This window comes from Styela clava, chromosome 1 (assembly GCF_964204865.1).
Source record: "Styela clava chromosome 1, kaStyClav1.hap1.2, whole genome shotgun sequence".
Classification (NCBI taxonomy): domain Eukaryota; kingdom Metazoa; phylum Chordata; class Ascidiacea; order Stolidobranchia; family Styelidae; genus Styela; species Styela clava.
The window spans coordinates 19,443,732-19,458,978 of NC_135250.1; the positions used below are offsets into that span (position 1 = coordinate 19,443,732).

General features: G+C 38.6%; 1 non-coding gene across 1 annotated transcript; it reads right to left on the reverse strand.

Moving 5' to 3' along the window:
• Positions 1-15,107: 15,107 nt before the first annotated feature.
• On the reverse strand, positions 15,108-15,214 carry LOC144430387 (U6 spliceosomal RNA). The gene has a single exon (XR_013479516.1). It is a non-coding gene; the product is annotated as a U6 spliceosomal RNA (small nuclear RNA).
• Between the last annotated feature and the right edge of the window lie 33 nt (positions 15,215-15,247).

Here is a 15,247-nt window from a genome sequence, read left to right on the forward strand (position 1 = left end):
ACTCAGCCAAGATCAAAACGAAGAGATAGAAAAACCCACAAACGAGGACGAGATATTCTCTATTATAAAAGATATGAAAAATAATAAATCCCCCGGCCCTGACGGGCTAAGCAAAGAATTCTATACAACATTTTGGCACATGATAAAAGAAAAATTGACGAATATGATTAATATTATCTTGAGCTTCGGCGCTCTACCGCAAAGCTCACACTATGCCAGAGTGAAATTGATATTTAAAAAGGGAAACAAAAATCTACTAAAAAATTGGCGACCGATCTCGAATCTCAACTTTGACTACAAACTGGTTGCAAGGCTTTTAACCAAAAGACTAGAATCTCCACTCAACACATTGGTAAGCCAACAGCAAAAGAGTACCTTACCTGGACGAAGTATATTTGATGCCCATTACAACCTAGAAGCGGTTGTCCGCTACTGTCAAACCAAGCAAATTCCAGGATATTTAGTAATGATCGACAACTTGAAAGCGTTCGACAGAATAGACCATAACTTCCTTTTTAAAGTATTACACGAAATCGGCCTCAGCCCCAAAATAACTAATATCGTCAAAAACATGTACGAAGAAATTTACAACTACATAGATATTAACGGTAAAATGAGCTCCCCAATCAAAATCAATAGGGGAATTCGACAAGGATGCCCATTGAGCATGTTGTTATACATTCTAAACGCAGAACCACTAATTAGATCAGTACAACGAAATTCCGACATACATGGCATCAAACTTGGAAAATTCACACATAAACTGGACCAATTTGCCGATGACGCCACCTACGCAGTGAGAGATATAACTTCCATTCAACAAATCTTCTTTGAATTACAAAAATACGAAAAAGCAGCAGGACAAAAAATTAATATAGATAAAACCCAGATATTGAGTTTCACAACTGACGCAGCACAACGTCTCCGGAAATCCAACTATAATACCCACCATAAAGATACAGCAAAAATCTTGGGGATATATTATGGATTAGGGCGGGAAACAATAACATGGGACGAAACACTTGTCAAAATAACCAGAAAATTAAACTTTTTAAAAACACGAAAACTCACCTGGATTGGAAAACTAACAGTAATAAATTCCCTGATCATGTCACTAATAATATTTCACGCGAGATTTGTAGAAATACCGCCAGTATATCTCAACAAGGTACAACACCTAGTTGCTAAATACCTATGGTTCCCCGAGGGAATGGAGGCGATAAAGAGAACCACGCTACAACGGCCATGGTTAGAAGGCGGCATAAATATGCCCAATATCAAAATTAAAATTTCAGCATGTATAGCAGAGCGAATAAAAATACTAAGCAATATCGATACACCTTACCTTTTTTGGCATCAGGAAGCAGTCTATGCTTTAGGATCCAAAATCATAAAAAACAACCCAAGCTTATATACAAATTCTACCCCACATCTCCCCTTCGTCCCCAAAATCTGGCAAAAATATTTGGATACAACAAAGGGAATACATCTTACCAAACAACAGTGGGCTGGCATGAAGCACAAAGACATATACAGAAATCTCCTATACAACCTGAAAACTGAGTCTCCATACCCAACGGGAATAGATTGGACTTGCGTTCACGTAAAGCAAAGAACTCTGAAACATAAAACAACAAACAAAGAGAAGATATGTTCGTACAGAATAGTGGCTGATGGGTACATCTTTGGGAATAAAGCGCGGAAAAGATCTATGTTTAGCGATGCGCACGGCCAAAGAAAACTGCTAAAATGCAAATTCTGTGGAAGCCGTGAAGACAATACCCTACACATTTTCTTACACTGCTCTTACATTTCACGACACCTTTCCAAAACCACGGGCATACTGAACAGGACCCTTAAAATACCAGTACAAATATCTAAAGAAAATATCTTCTACAACTCTTACACCATGCCCAACCAGACAGTTCAGACCATAACCATAAAACTATTTTTAATATTCAAATTAGCAATAATCAACTTCAAAATCAAGTTAGATATAGAAAATAGAACAGTCGATCCGAGCGAGGACAAAATTATCCCCAAAACAACTCGAAAATGGTCCGATTTTATCAACCAACTTGACAAAAAATTTCCCAAGGTATACACATCCAATTTGAAACCTAATTGGAAAGAAATACTTGCGGGGTACGAACAATAAAATAACGAGAAAACCAGATCCTAACAACAATAAATGTAATGAACTTTTTATCTATGCCACCCACAAATGGTAGCATACTCCTGAGAATACCATCAAACAACCCAACGGAAGTGATGAGTGGATGTCATCTGACCGCCGCATATGCGGCAATGTGATTGCGAGGATTAATACCGATACGACTCGGGTATGACGTGTTATTATATGTAACACTGATCCGAGGCAGACCATACATACTCTGATCCGATAAAAAAAAAAAAAGAACGTTTAGTTTAGCTGTGAGGTAGTATTGGGCGGTGGGTGGGGGATAGGCGAGCTGAGAGATAGGTCAGGGGTTGGGAATTGGAAGGTTCAGGTAGATAGGTAGTGGGCAGAGAATAGGAAGGCGAGGGGATAGGTAGTGGAGTGTTGGTGGAGGAGAGAAAGGTTATGGAGATAGTCAGTGGGTTGGGCATAAATAGGGCAATGGCTTGAGGATAGGAAGGCGAGGGAGATAGGACACGGGTACATGTAGAGAATGGTCAGGGGAGAGGTCAGTGGGTTGAGGGAGATAGGACAGTGAAACGAGACTGGGTAGTTGAGGTAGATAAGACAATGGGTCGGGGGTAGAAAGGTTGGAGAGGAAAGTGCAGAGGTAAGTAGCAGTAGAAGGAGGTGAAGAATAAATGGACGCAAATTCTGTAGACGCAAATTCTCTCGCGATTTTGCATGCAATTAATACGTTGTTACTGCTCATAATTATTATGTTGAAACTATTGCACGACAGTCTAAAATACATATAGTACCATAAAAGAATTCTATACCGCATTTACTGTGACATTGTTCTCGGCCCCACAAAAAACGGGGGTTTGTTGGTGCAACGCGGCCGGAGTAAAAAAATACAAAAATGGTACGTCTTCAGTAAAAGATTGAGAACCACTGCTCTAATGAAAGTAGCACTGGACACAAGGTTATTACCCTGCCCGATGGAATCCAAGAGCAACGTTCACATTAACTGAATAATAAACTATTGCGTCGACATGTCATTTACACTCACTGAAGCTATACGTTTGTTTCATATTCAAATTAACCCATAATAATATATCACGAATACCGACAACCTTATATGCTTGTTTCGTCGACGTACGCTTCAAATTTCTCATTGGCATACTCAAGCCTAATAAAACCTGTGAGTTTGCGTAATCGCAAGCATTCAAGGTTTAGTTTGACGATGAACGTTTAGTTTAGCTGTGAGCTGTTCAGTGGGTTGAAGATAGGAAGGCGAGGGAGATAGGACACGGGTACATGTAGTGAATGGTCAGGGGAGAGGTCAGTGAAACGAGACTGGGTAGTTGAGGTAGATATGACAATGGGTCGTTGGTAGAAAGGTTGGGGAGGAAAGTGCAGAGGTAAGTAGCAGTAGAGGGAGGTGAAGAATAAAGGTCGCAAATTCTTCGGACGCAAATTCTCTCGCGATTTTGCATGCAATTAATACGTTGTTACTGCTCATAATTAATATGTTGAAACTATTGCACGACAGTCTAAAATACATATAGTACCATAAAAGAATTCTATACCGCGTTTACTGTGACATTGTTCTCGGCCCCACAAAAAACGGGGGTTTGTTGGTGCAACGCGGTCGGAGTAAAAAAATACAAAAATGTTACGTCGTCAGTAAAAGAGAATTGAGAACCACTGCTCCAATGAAAGTGGCACTGGACACAAGATTATTACCCTGCCCGATGGAATCCAAGAGCAACGTTCACATTAACTGAATAATAAACTATTGCGTCGACATGAACATATATATAACATCTGAACAATGAGTTTTTTTACGTATTAAAAATGTAGGATGGGTGGGGTGTACCAGATTTTGAGAAAGGTTCATATGGGTGTACCATTGAAAAAAGATTGACCAGCACTAATTTAAAGCGTCATTTTTACTGAGCTGCAAAACATCTAAAAGTAAATTAATTTTGATACAAATCAATTAAACGTAAACGACCTCTTCATTAATTCAAGTAATTTATTCTAAAGTTCTATCCAAAGCTAGCGCCAAAAACGTGCTTTTCTAAGGATCAGTATCAAATCAAAACGTCCTGTCCGAGTCGTTATGGTATTGCGCTTCATAAGCGTATCCCTTGAAGGGTCGCTCTTTTTTATATTTTCACCTCGTTTTTTTTTATTCCTTTACTGACATGTCTGAAATCCAGCCCAATGACTTCATACCCAGATTATGTCGACGATAGTTCCATAAATAATTTTTTATTCGAAAGTCAAAAGAAGATCACTTATACCATCATTTTGTTGTAGAATTCCTCTCGTCACTTCTGCTGCATGTTAGATAGTATTATCGCAACGAAGTGTTTGAGGTTTCAGATATTTAAATAAAACTGACTGTAATTTCCTCAGATGGTATACTGGTATTGCCCGAGTTCTCGCTTTTAGAAGTACTAGTGGATTTATTCAAACTTTTGCCCTCGACAAAATTAGTGGCCTAGCGAGTAGCAAATTTTTGAGCTACCAATTATGGTGATTGCAGCATTTAGTATTGCAGCCTACGTTTTATTAGCCTGGAAAATGGTGTAAATGAATGCCATTCAAACTATTTTGTCATCATTTACAGTGTAAATGTCATATACACTCACTGAAGCTACACGTTTGTTTCATATTCAAATTAACCCATAATAATATATCACGAATACCGACAACCTTATATGCTTGTTTCGTCGACGTACGCTTCAAATTTCTCATTGGCATACTCAAGCCTAATAAAACCTGTGAGTTTGCGTAATCGGCGGTGGGTGGAGGATAGGTAAGCTGAAAGATATATCAGGGGTTGGGAATTGGAAGGTTCAGGTAGATAGGTAGATGGTAGGGGATAGGAAGACGAGGGGATAGCAGTGGGTCGAGGAGAGAAAGGTTATGGAGATAGTCAGTGGATTGGGCATAGGTCAGCTGAGAGAAATAGGGCAATGGGTTGAAGATAGGAAGGCGAGGGAGATAGGACACGGGTACATGTAGTGAACGGTCAGGGGAGAGGTCAGTGGGTTGAGGTAGATATGACATTGAGTCGAAGTTAGTAAGATAGGACAATGGGTCGGGGGTAGAAAGGTTGGGGGAAAAAAGAGCAGACGTAAGTAGCAGTAGAAGGAGGTGAAGAATAAAGGACGCAAATTCAAGGCATTCAATTCAAGGCAAAGCATTCAAGGTTTAGTTTGACGGTGAACGTTTAGTTTAGCTGTGAGGTAGTATTGGGCGGTTGGTGGAGGATAGGCGAGCTGAGAGATAGGTCAGGGGTTGGGAATTGGAAGGTTCAGGTAGATAGGTAGTGGGTAGAGGATAGGAAGGCGAGGGAGATAGGTAGTGGAGTGTTGGTGGAGGAGAGAAAGGTTATGGAGATAGTCAGTGGGTTGGGCATAAATAGGGCAATGGGTTGAAGATAGGAAGGCGAGGGAGATAGGACTCGGGTACATGTAGAGAGTGGTCAGGGGAGAGGTCAGTGGGTTGAAGGAGATAGGACAGTGAAACGAGACTGGGTAGTTGAGGTAGATATAACAATGGGTCGGGGGTAGAAAGGTTGGGGAGGAAAGTGCAGAGGTAAGTAGCAGTAGAAGGAGGTGAAGAATAAAGGGACGCAAATTCTGTAGACGCAAATTCTCTCGCGATTTTGCATGCAATTAATACGTTGTTACTGCTCATAATTAATATGTTGAAACTATTGCACGACAGTCTATAATACATATAGTACCATAAAAGAATTCTATACCGCGTTTACTGTGACATTGTTCTCGGCCCCACTTAAAACGGGGGTTTGTTGGTGCAACGCGGCCGGAGTAAAAAAATACAAAAATGGTACGTCGTCATAAAAGATTGAGAACCACTGCTCTAATGAAAGTGGCACTGGACACAAGGTTGTTACCCTGCCCGATGGACTCCAAGAGCAACGTTCACATTAACTGAATAATAAACTATTGCGTCGACATGAACATATATATAACATCTGAACAATGAGTTTTTTTTACGTATTAAAAATGTAGGATGGGTGGGGTGTACCAGATTTTGAGAAAGGTTTATATGGGTGTACCATTGAAAAAAGATTGACCAGCACTAATTTAAAGCGTCATTTTACTGAGCTGCAAAACATCTAAAAGTAAATTAATTTTAATATAAATTAATTAAACGTAAACGACCTCTTCATTAATTCAAGTAATTTATAGGTGATCTAAAGTTCTATCCACAGCTAGCGCCAAAAACGTGCTTTTCTAAGGATCAGTATCAAATCAAAACGTCCTGTCCGAGTCGTTATGGTATTGCGCTTCATAAGCGTATCCCTTGAGGGGTCGCTCTTTTTTTATATTTTCACCTCGTTTTTTTTTATTCCTTTACTGACATGTCTGGAATCCAGCCCAATGACTTCATACCCAGATTATGTCGACGATAGTTCCATAAATAATTTTTTATTCGAAAGTCAAAAGAAGATCACTTATACCATCATTTTGTTGTAGAATTCCTCTCGTCACTTCTGCTGCATGTTAGATAGTATTATCGCAACGAAGCGTTTGAGGTTTCAGATATTTAAATAAAACTGACTGTAATTTGCTCAGATGGTAAACTGGTATTGCCCGAGTTCTCGCTTTTAGAAGTACTAGTGGATTTTTTCGAACTTTTGCCCTTGGCAAAATCGGTGGTCTAGCGAGTAGCAAATTTTTGAGCTACCAATTATGGTGATTGCAGCATTTAGTATTGCAGCCCACGTTTTCTTAGCCTTGAAAATGGTGTAAATGAATGCCTTTCAAACTATTTTATCATCATTTACAGTGTAAATGTCATTTACACTCACTGAAGCTATACGTTTGTTTCATATTCAAATTAACCCATAATAATATATCACGAATACCGACAACCTTATATGCTTGTTTCGTCGACGTACGCTTCAAATTTCTCATTGGCATACTCAAGCCTAATAAAACCTGTGAGTTTGCTTAATCGCAAGCATTCAAGGTTTAGTTTGACGATGAACGTTCAGTTTAGCTGTGAGGTAGTATTGGGCGGTTGGTGGAGGATAGGCGAGCTGAGAGATAGGTCAGGGGTTGGGAATTGGAAGGTTCAGGTAGATAGGTAGTGGGTAGAGGATAGGAAGGCGAGGGGATAGGTAGTGGAGTGTTGGTGGAGGAGAGAAAGGTTATGGAGAAAGTCAGTGGGTTGGGCATAAATGGGGCAATGGGTTGAAGATAGGAAGGCGAGGGAGATAGGACTCGGGTACATGTAGAGAATGGTCAGGGGAGAGGTCAGTGGGTTGAGGGAGATAGGACAGTGAAACGAGACTGGGTAGTTGAGGTAGATATGACAATGGGTCGGGGGTAGAAAGGTTGGGGGCGAAAGTGCAGAGGTAAGTAGCAGTAGAATGAGGTGAAGAATAAAGGGACGCAAATTCTGTAGACGCAAATTCTCTCGCGATTTTGCATGCAATTAATACGTTGTTACTGCTCATAATTAATATGTTGAAACTATTGCACGACAGTCTATAATACATATAGTACCATAAAAGAATTTTATACCGCGTTTACTGTGACATTGTTCTCGGCCCCACTTAAAACGGGGGTTTGTTGGTGCAACGCGGCCGGAGTAAAAAAATACAAAAATGGTACGTCTTCAGTAAAAGATTGAGAACCACTGCTCTAATGAAAGTAGCACTGGACACAAGGTTATTACCCTGCCCGATGGAATTCAAGAGCAACGTTCACATTAACTGAATAATAAACTATTGCGTCGACATGTCATTTACACTCACTGAAGCTATACGTTTGTTTCATATTCAAATTAACCCATAATAATATATCACGAATACCGACAACCTTATATGCTTGTTTCGTCGACGTACGCTTCAAATTTCTCATTGGCATACTCAAGCCTAATAAAACCTGTGAGTTTGCGTAATCGCAAGCATTCAAGGTTTAGTTTGACGATGAACGTTTAGTTTAGCTGTGAGCTGTTCAGTGGGTTGAAGATAGGAAGGCGAGGGAGATAGGACACGGGTACATGTAGTGAATGGTCAGGGGAGAGGTCAGTGGGTTGAGGTAGATAGGACAGTGAAGCGAGACTGGGTAGTTGAGGTAGATATGACAATGGGTCGTGGGTAGAAAGGTTGGGGAGGAAAATGCAGAGGTAAGTAGCAGTAGAGGGAGGTGAAGAATAAAGGACGCAAATTCTGTAGACGCAAATTCTCTCGCGATTTTGCATGCAAATAATACGTTGTTACTGCTCATAATTAATATGTTGAAACTATTGCACGACAGTCTAAAATACATATAGTACCATAAAAGAATTCTATACCGCGTTTACTGTGACATTGTTCTCGGCCCCACAAAAAACGGGGGTTTGTTGGTTCAACGCGGCCGGAGTAAAAAAATACAAAAATGGTACGTCGTCATTAAAAGATTGAGAACCACTGCTCTAATGAAAGTGGCACTGGACACAAGGTTATTACCCTGCCCGATGGAATCCAAGAGCAACGTTCACATTAACTGAATAATAAACTATTGCGTCGACATGAACATATATATAACATCTGAACAATGAGTTTTTTTACGTATTAAAAATGTAGGATGGGTGGGGTGTACCAGATTTTGAGAAAGGTTCATATGGGTGTACCATTGAAAAAAGATTGACCAGCACTAATTTAAAGCGTCATTTTTACTGAGCTGCAAAACATCTAAAAGTAAATTAATTTTTATATAAATTAATTAAACGTAAACGAGCTCTTCATTAATTCAAGTAATTTATAGGTGATCTAAAGTTCTATCCACAGCTAGCGGCAAAAACGTGCTTTTTTAAGGATCAGTATCAAATCAAAACGTACTGTCCGAGTCGTTATGGTATTGCGCTTCATAAGCGTATCCCTTGAGGGGTCGCTCTTTTTTTATATTTTCACCTCGTTTTTTTTTATTCCTTTACTGACATGTCTGGAATCCAGCCCAATGACTTCATACCCAGATTATGTCGACGATAGTTCCATAAATAATTTTTTATTCGAAAGTCAAAAGAAGGTAACTTATACCATCATTTTGTTGTAGAATTCTTCTCGTCACTTCCGCTGCATGTTAGATGGTATTATCGCAACAAAGTGTTTGAGGTTTCAGATATTTGAATAAAATTGACTGTAATTTGCTCAGATGGTATGCTGGTACTGCCCGAGTTCTCGCTTTTAGAAGTACTAGTGGATTTATTCAAACTTTTGCCCTCGACAAAATTAGTGGCCTAGCGAGTAGCAAATTTTTGAGCTACCAATTATGGTGATTGCAGCATTTAGTATTGCAGCCTACGTTTTATTAGCCTGGAAAATGGTGTAAATGAATGCCATTCAAACTATTTTGTCATCATTTACAGTGTAAATGTCATATACACTCACTGAAGCTACACGTTTGTTTCATATTCAAATTAACCCATAATAATATATCACGAAAACCGACAACCGTATATGCTTGTTTTGTCGACGTACGCTTCAAATTTCTCATTGGCATACTTAAGCCTAATAAAATCTGTGAGTTTGCGTAATCGCAAGCATTCAAGGTTTAGTTTGAAGATGAACGTTTAGTTTAGCTGTGAGATAGTATTGGGCGGTGGGTGGAGGATGAGGTGAGCTGAGAGATGAGTCAGGGGTGAAGAATTGGAAACTTCAGGTAGATAGGTAGTGGTTATAGGATAGGAAGCCGAGGGGATAGGTAGTGAAACGTTGCTGGAGAGTAGCCAGTGGGTCGAGGAAATAAAGGATATGGAGATAGTCAGTGGGTTAGGCATAGGTCAGCTGAGAGAAATAGGGCAGTGGGCTGAAGATAGAAAGGCGAGGGAATTATGACACTGGTGCATGTAGTGAACGGTCAGGGGAGAGGTCAGTGGGTTGAGGGAGATAGGACAATGAAACGAGACTGGGGAGTTGAGGTAGATATGACAATGAGTCGAAGTAAGGAAGATAGGACAATGGGTCTGGGGAAGAAAGATCAGAGGTAAGTAGCAGTAGAACGAGGTGAAGAATAAAGGATGTAGGTCGAGGATAGAAAGATTTAGGAAGATAAGACGTGGGGAGAATGGTGGGTTGAGAGCAGGGGAAGACAAAAATGTTCAGTATAATAGCCGCATGCAGAAAGACAGAAATGTGAGAGCGCCGCATAATTTTGAAGTATTAATATTAGAGCTCATTAAATCATCCACATTGTATCTGTTATATTGGCACTATTTTGGAATTGCGCATTTTATGTAGTGAGACTCGAAATTAGCGTTTGGACCATTACACGCTTCGTGTTGTTAGGATCCGACACTGCGTCAATATCAACAATATTTTTATCACAGAATCACATTCAGAGTATGGGTGTTTAGCACGAGCAATATTCCATGATATAACAAAACTAGCTTCCGTTGTTGCATCGGATTGCTTTGAAAATGATATCATAAATTTTGCCATGAGGGTCTAGTACAAGCATCTGAAAACAAATAACTGGCTAACTGACCCCTATATATACCCGGCATTGACTTGTAACTGGACGAGAGGCCGTGGTTCGCCATATATATGATTGAACCGTCATATTGGCTTTCCTATCCCCTGGGATAAATATGTGAATCTTATGACTGCATGAGGCCAACACATTCGACCATTGTGACGTTGGTTTTGTCGCTTGACTGATTTCAATTTGAAATTCCACGCAACAATGATTTCCATATACTAAAACATAATCTGGCCAAATCATTGATGGAAACTTCCTAAACCTCTTAGTTACTTAGTAGATTAAAGTAGTAGAAGAGTACTTAGTAGAAAAACATAGCTGTTACACTACAGTTTATTTAATGCTAGCAAGAAAATCTGCATTAAAATCTCTTGCGAACCGCGGTTTGCCGATAGAGGGACAAGAGTAAAAAGTTCGAGGAATATAGATTATGGTAGGGGGTCGAAAATATAAAGGTTTAGGAGATAGGGCTGCGGATCGAGGTTTACAATCGCGCTTGAAGATCTTTTTGAGTAAAAAATGGATAAATTTCAATAGTTACATAACGACGAACTGTATGAACATAGTCAGTCATTAGTTTACTTTATACATTGGACAAACATAATTAAAAAAGATAGAAAAATATTGCATTTCATTGTGAGAGAACCCGCGATAAACCAGAGATGGCGATCGAGCAGCGTCGCCTTTAAATAACATATGCCATTTGAAAAACACAACTCGGAGAAAGCGTATGCGGATATGCTGTAAATATAATACATTTCCCGAGTTGGTTGCGTTCAGGTTGTTACTATTTTTCCAGTTTATCACTGTAGCCTACGCCCTACGTGACAGATGGACAGTAAAACGACGGCGTGGCGATGTGCGCAAGGTGAGTTCGGTTAAGCATTTTGCTCTTTATATAAAATGTAGCAATTATGGTGGTCACGACCCCATAACTTCGACAGCAAAGTAGGCCTGAGTCTGTAAAGAGATTCTTTATTGAAGCGCCTGAAGACAAATAATATTATGATATTTGGCCTTGGACCAAAATAATATTTAGACAACAGTTGAATAATTATGGTTGTGTGTAAGAAGTAGCCCTATATATACCGGTTTAAAATGTTTTGGCCTTCATTCGTTGTTACACTATACCGGTGTAATAATGGGTAGAGTCTGTAAAATGGACACTAGAGACAGCTCCAACAATACCGTTTAGAATAAACGAAGTTTCCTGGGCGTGTATTTTTTCTCTACATTGAGCTTTGAAATTTTTTCTTATGTTTAACTATATTTCATATTTATTTACATCTTTTTTGTTGTGTTACTTCCAAATTTTTGTTTATAATAAAGGATACACTTTCTTTTTTGTTGTTGAAATAAGCAGTTTACTTTTTAAACATGATCAGCGGGAGGAGCATCACCTCACCGCGAGACGCTATGACGCATTGCTGACCCGTCTCTGAGTGTTATTCCTTTCCTTTCCCCCAACTTTCTGGAAAATTAGATTCTTTATTTAGTGACCAAATTGTGTCGGCCGGCGTTAACGAATACAGTATTCTTCTTGAATGTGACTTTACATTATTGCTTGTAGACGTGTGATCTTGGCAGCCACCGCTAGTCACATGACTGTACAATACACACTTACAGGTATAAATTACCAAAATGATCTGACGATGGATAGATTGTATCCAAGCTTAACACTGATTCATCATTGAAATACTCAATAATGATAATTCAGTAGTTGCTAACGTTATGTATTTTTACAGTTTTAGTGTGTTTGGAGTGAATTTCATGTTAGCCTGATTAATTTTAAATTGAGATCTCGCTCAATCGTGACGGTAGGATTCCGAGATTTAAGATAGGCTCTTTTAATTTTAGCCATTACATAAATGCACTTCCATATTTTTAGCAGGGCACAGTTGTTCACCCATTTGGCACCAAGAGTTCGCAATTGAAATCCGAGAAAGCTGAAACCGGTAGTTCTGAATTTCCGGTTTTACGACATGCACTTTCCACTATCAGTTTACACACGAGTAAGAACACAGTTTGTTTCACCACCCCATTTCAGAGTGAAAAATACAGTTCCTACAAGGCTAAAAATAGTCAATCCGCATAGTAGTTTACCAGGAGAGCATAAAAATTTTACAGTTGTGTTTAAATGCGTTTGAAAATATTTTGTGGATAATTGTAAATTACAACAAACACGCGTTTTCTCACCGATAAAGAGGTCTATTTCGCCCATACTTTATATTTATTTTTGAAACCAGTCACGGGGATAAATATTTTTATATCGAAACCATGCTTGGGTATTGGCTTTATATTGTTTCTTTATCTATCATTTTGATTAAAGTTATGTTTCGGATTGTTACACACTTTCTCTTCGACCAAGCTTTTGTAGAAATCACGATTAACAAGGCGCTCCAGAAGTATGTGTACCAATATTGAGGTACCTAATTTTGTTTGACTACTTTACACTAAGTTGTGTAAATGGACTGAAACCAGTGGACAGGGGCTGTGGTGGGATTCAAACTTTTTGTCAGCCGGTTCCATCACAAAAGTCATGTTTTTCGGCCGGTTCTGTTACATGTTTTTTTTAGTGAGCTAAACGGTTTGCTGATCTCATAACATTCTGTGAGACGGTTCTATAGAACCGGTGCGAACCGGCTGAATCCCACCACTGGACAGGGGGTATATTCACTTACCTAATAAAGACAGACCCGATCTTGTACTAAAGCTAAATTACAGTGGAAACGCTACCCACAAAATTAATTTGTTACCGAGAGCCGTTCGTAAGTAGAAAATTCCGTAAGTAGGTACGCTTTTTACCTGTAGATGCCTTAATCCGTTCCCAGCCCACACATAACTAGGGTATAATATTAGTATAAATTGTAATTATGGTAAAACCCGTAACAAATACACACAGGAAGAAGAAAAAACAGAGAAATAACAAATAAAAATGAATAAATACAAACGATACCGTATGTTTGTGTACCTTTGTTTACTATCGTCATAATCAAATGAGTGAACCCGATTTCCAAATTTCTACCCGCAGATGATGGAGAATTAGGACCAAAAAACTTTATTTTCTTTGAGTCGGCGCCGATTTAAATATTTCATGTCAGCTGTTATGCTTTTATTTTTGTTTATAAATTAATAACGCGAACTTAAACGAAAGGATATTGCCGTTAACGACGCCGGGATCACGATAAAATCCGATAGATACTGGATAATATTGAGCTATTTATATTTTATACGATCTAAATTGCAAGAAATCAAAAATTCGCCTCTGCCACCATCGAAGCCAAAGATTCTTGGGTCGATTTCAGGAATACAAATACTCGTAACTCTTGGTTAAAAGAAAGAGATGTTAAAAAACCTTTCATGGGAAATAGCTGAAAACGTTACAACATTTAAATAGGTATTACGATGCAATCATTTCACAAGTACACAGGTGGACAGCAACATTGTGAATCAAAATAGCAGAATTTAAATAAAAGTACAATGTTATGCTTAGTCTTCGACATTCAAGAAAATTTTTATAAGCGATAGCTATATATATATATATATACAGTTTTGGTGAATGTTCAAACCGGACTTTTGAATTAAAATAGCCATACATCGAAATATGAAAAAAAAAATAGGTTATTCCGTCGATTCTGACAATACATAGCACACTGTGAATGCAAAAATAGAAATAAATTTGATAATTTGCAAACCTCAAAAATACAAGAGATTGATTCAACATGACAAAGATGATATAGGTGAAACAGGTGATATAATATTTATGGTATAATATGTTTTGAGTAATACACTGCAAAATAAACGTAGTAGTCACTAAACATATTGAATCATAAAAAAGAATTTGTGATATTTATCTCAATAATTTACCGAGCTTCCATGTGGACCCAGGGGGTGTCGGTTTACCCACTCGTTAGGACTTATTGATCGGGTTCTTCGCGCTCCAGAAAACTCTGAAACGCCCTATGCCCATATCTAATAGAGTCTATTTAAAAGAATGAATGAAAAACAGTTTGCATTCTATTTTGATATATCAGACAATGATGCATTATCTACAATCTTGGTCTTGGTAGCCAGTGATAGTGGCACTGCAGCTCAATTCGGAAAATAAATTCTATAAAGACATCAATAGTTACTGTTACTATTCATTGTGATTTTCACAAATGGGATAGACAAGACAGTATATTACAAAACTATTATGCATTGGTGCAAAATAAATTGTAAATGTTTTAATTAGGCAATAAAATAGGAATCAAGCAGTAATACTGGCATGATTACACAAAACGAATGCATGTCACCAAATACTTGTTACACGCACACTACAAAGTTGTTAAAAGTTGGTTGTAACACAAAAAATATTATCAGGAAAGTAACAAATCAGGGGGAAAATTCAACATTTTTACCAAGTCATTAATGAATACAAACAGTACATCATTAATAATGTATTGGGAATAACAATGTCAGAGATTTCCGACAAAACAGAGGAACGCTTCACAATTGTGCGTGTCATCTTTGCGCTGGGGCCATGTTAATCTTCTTTGTATCGTCCCAATTTTTTCATATGTACACTCGAAAGTAGTACACTCCACACAATCCCAGTGGTCGTATATGTACG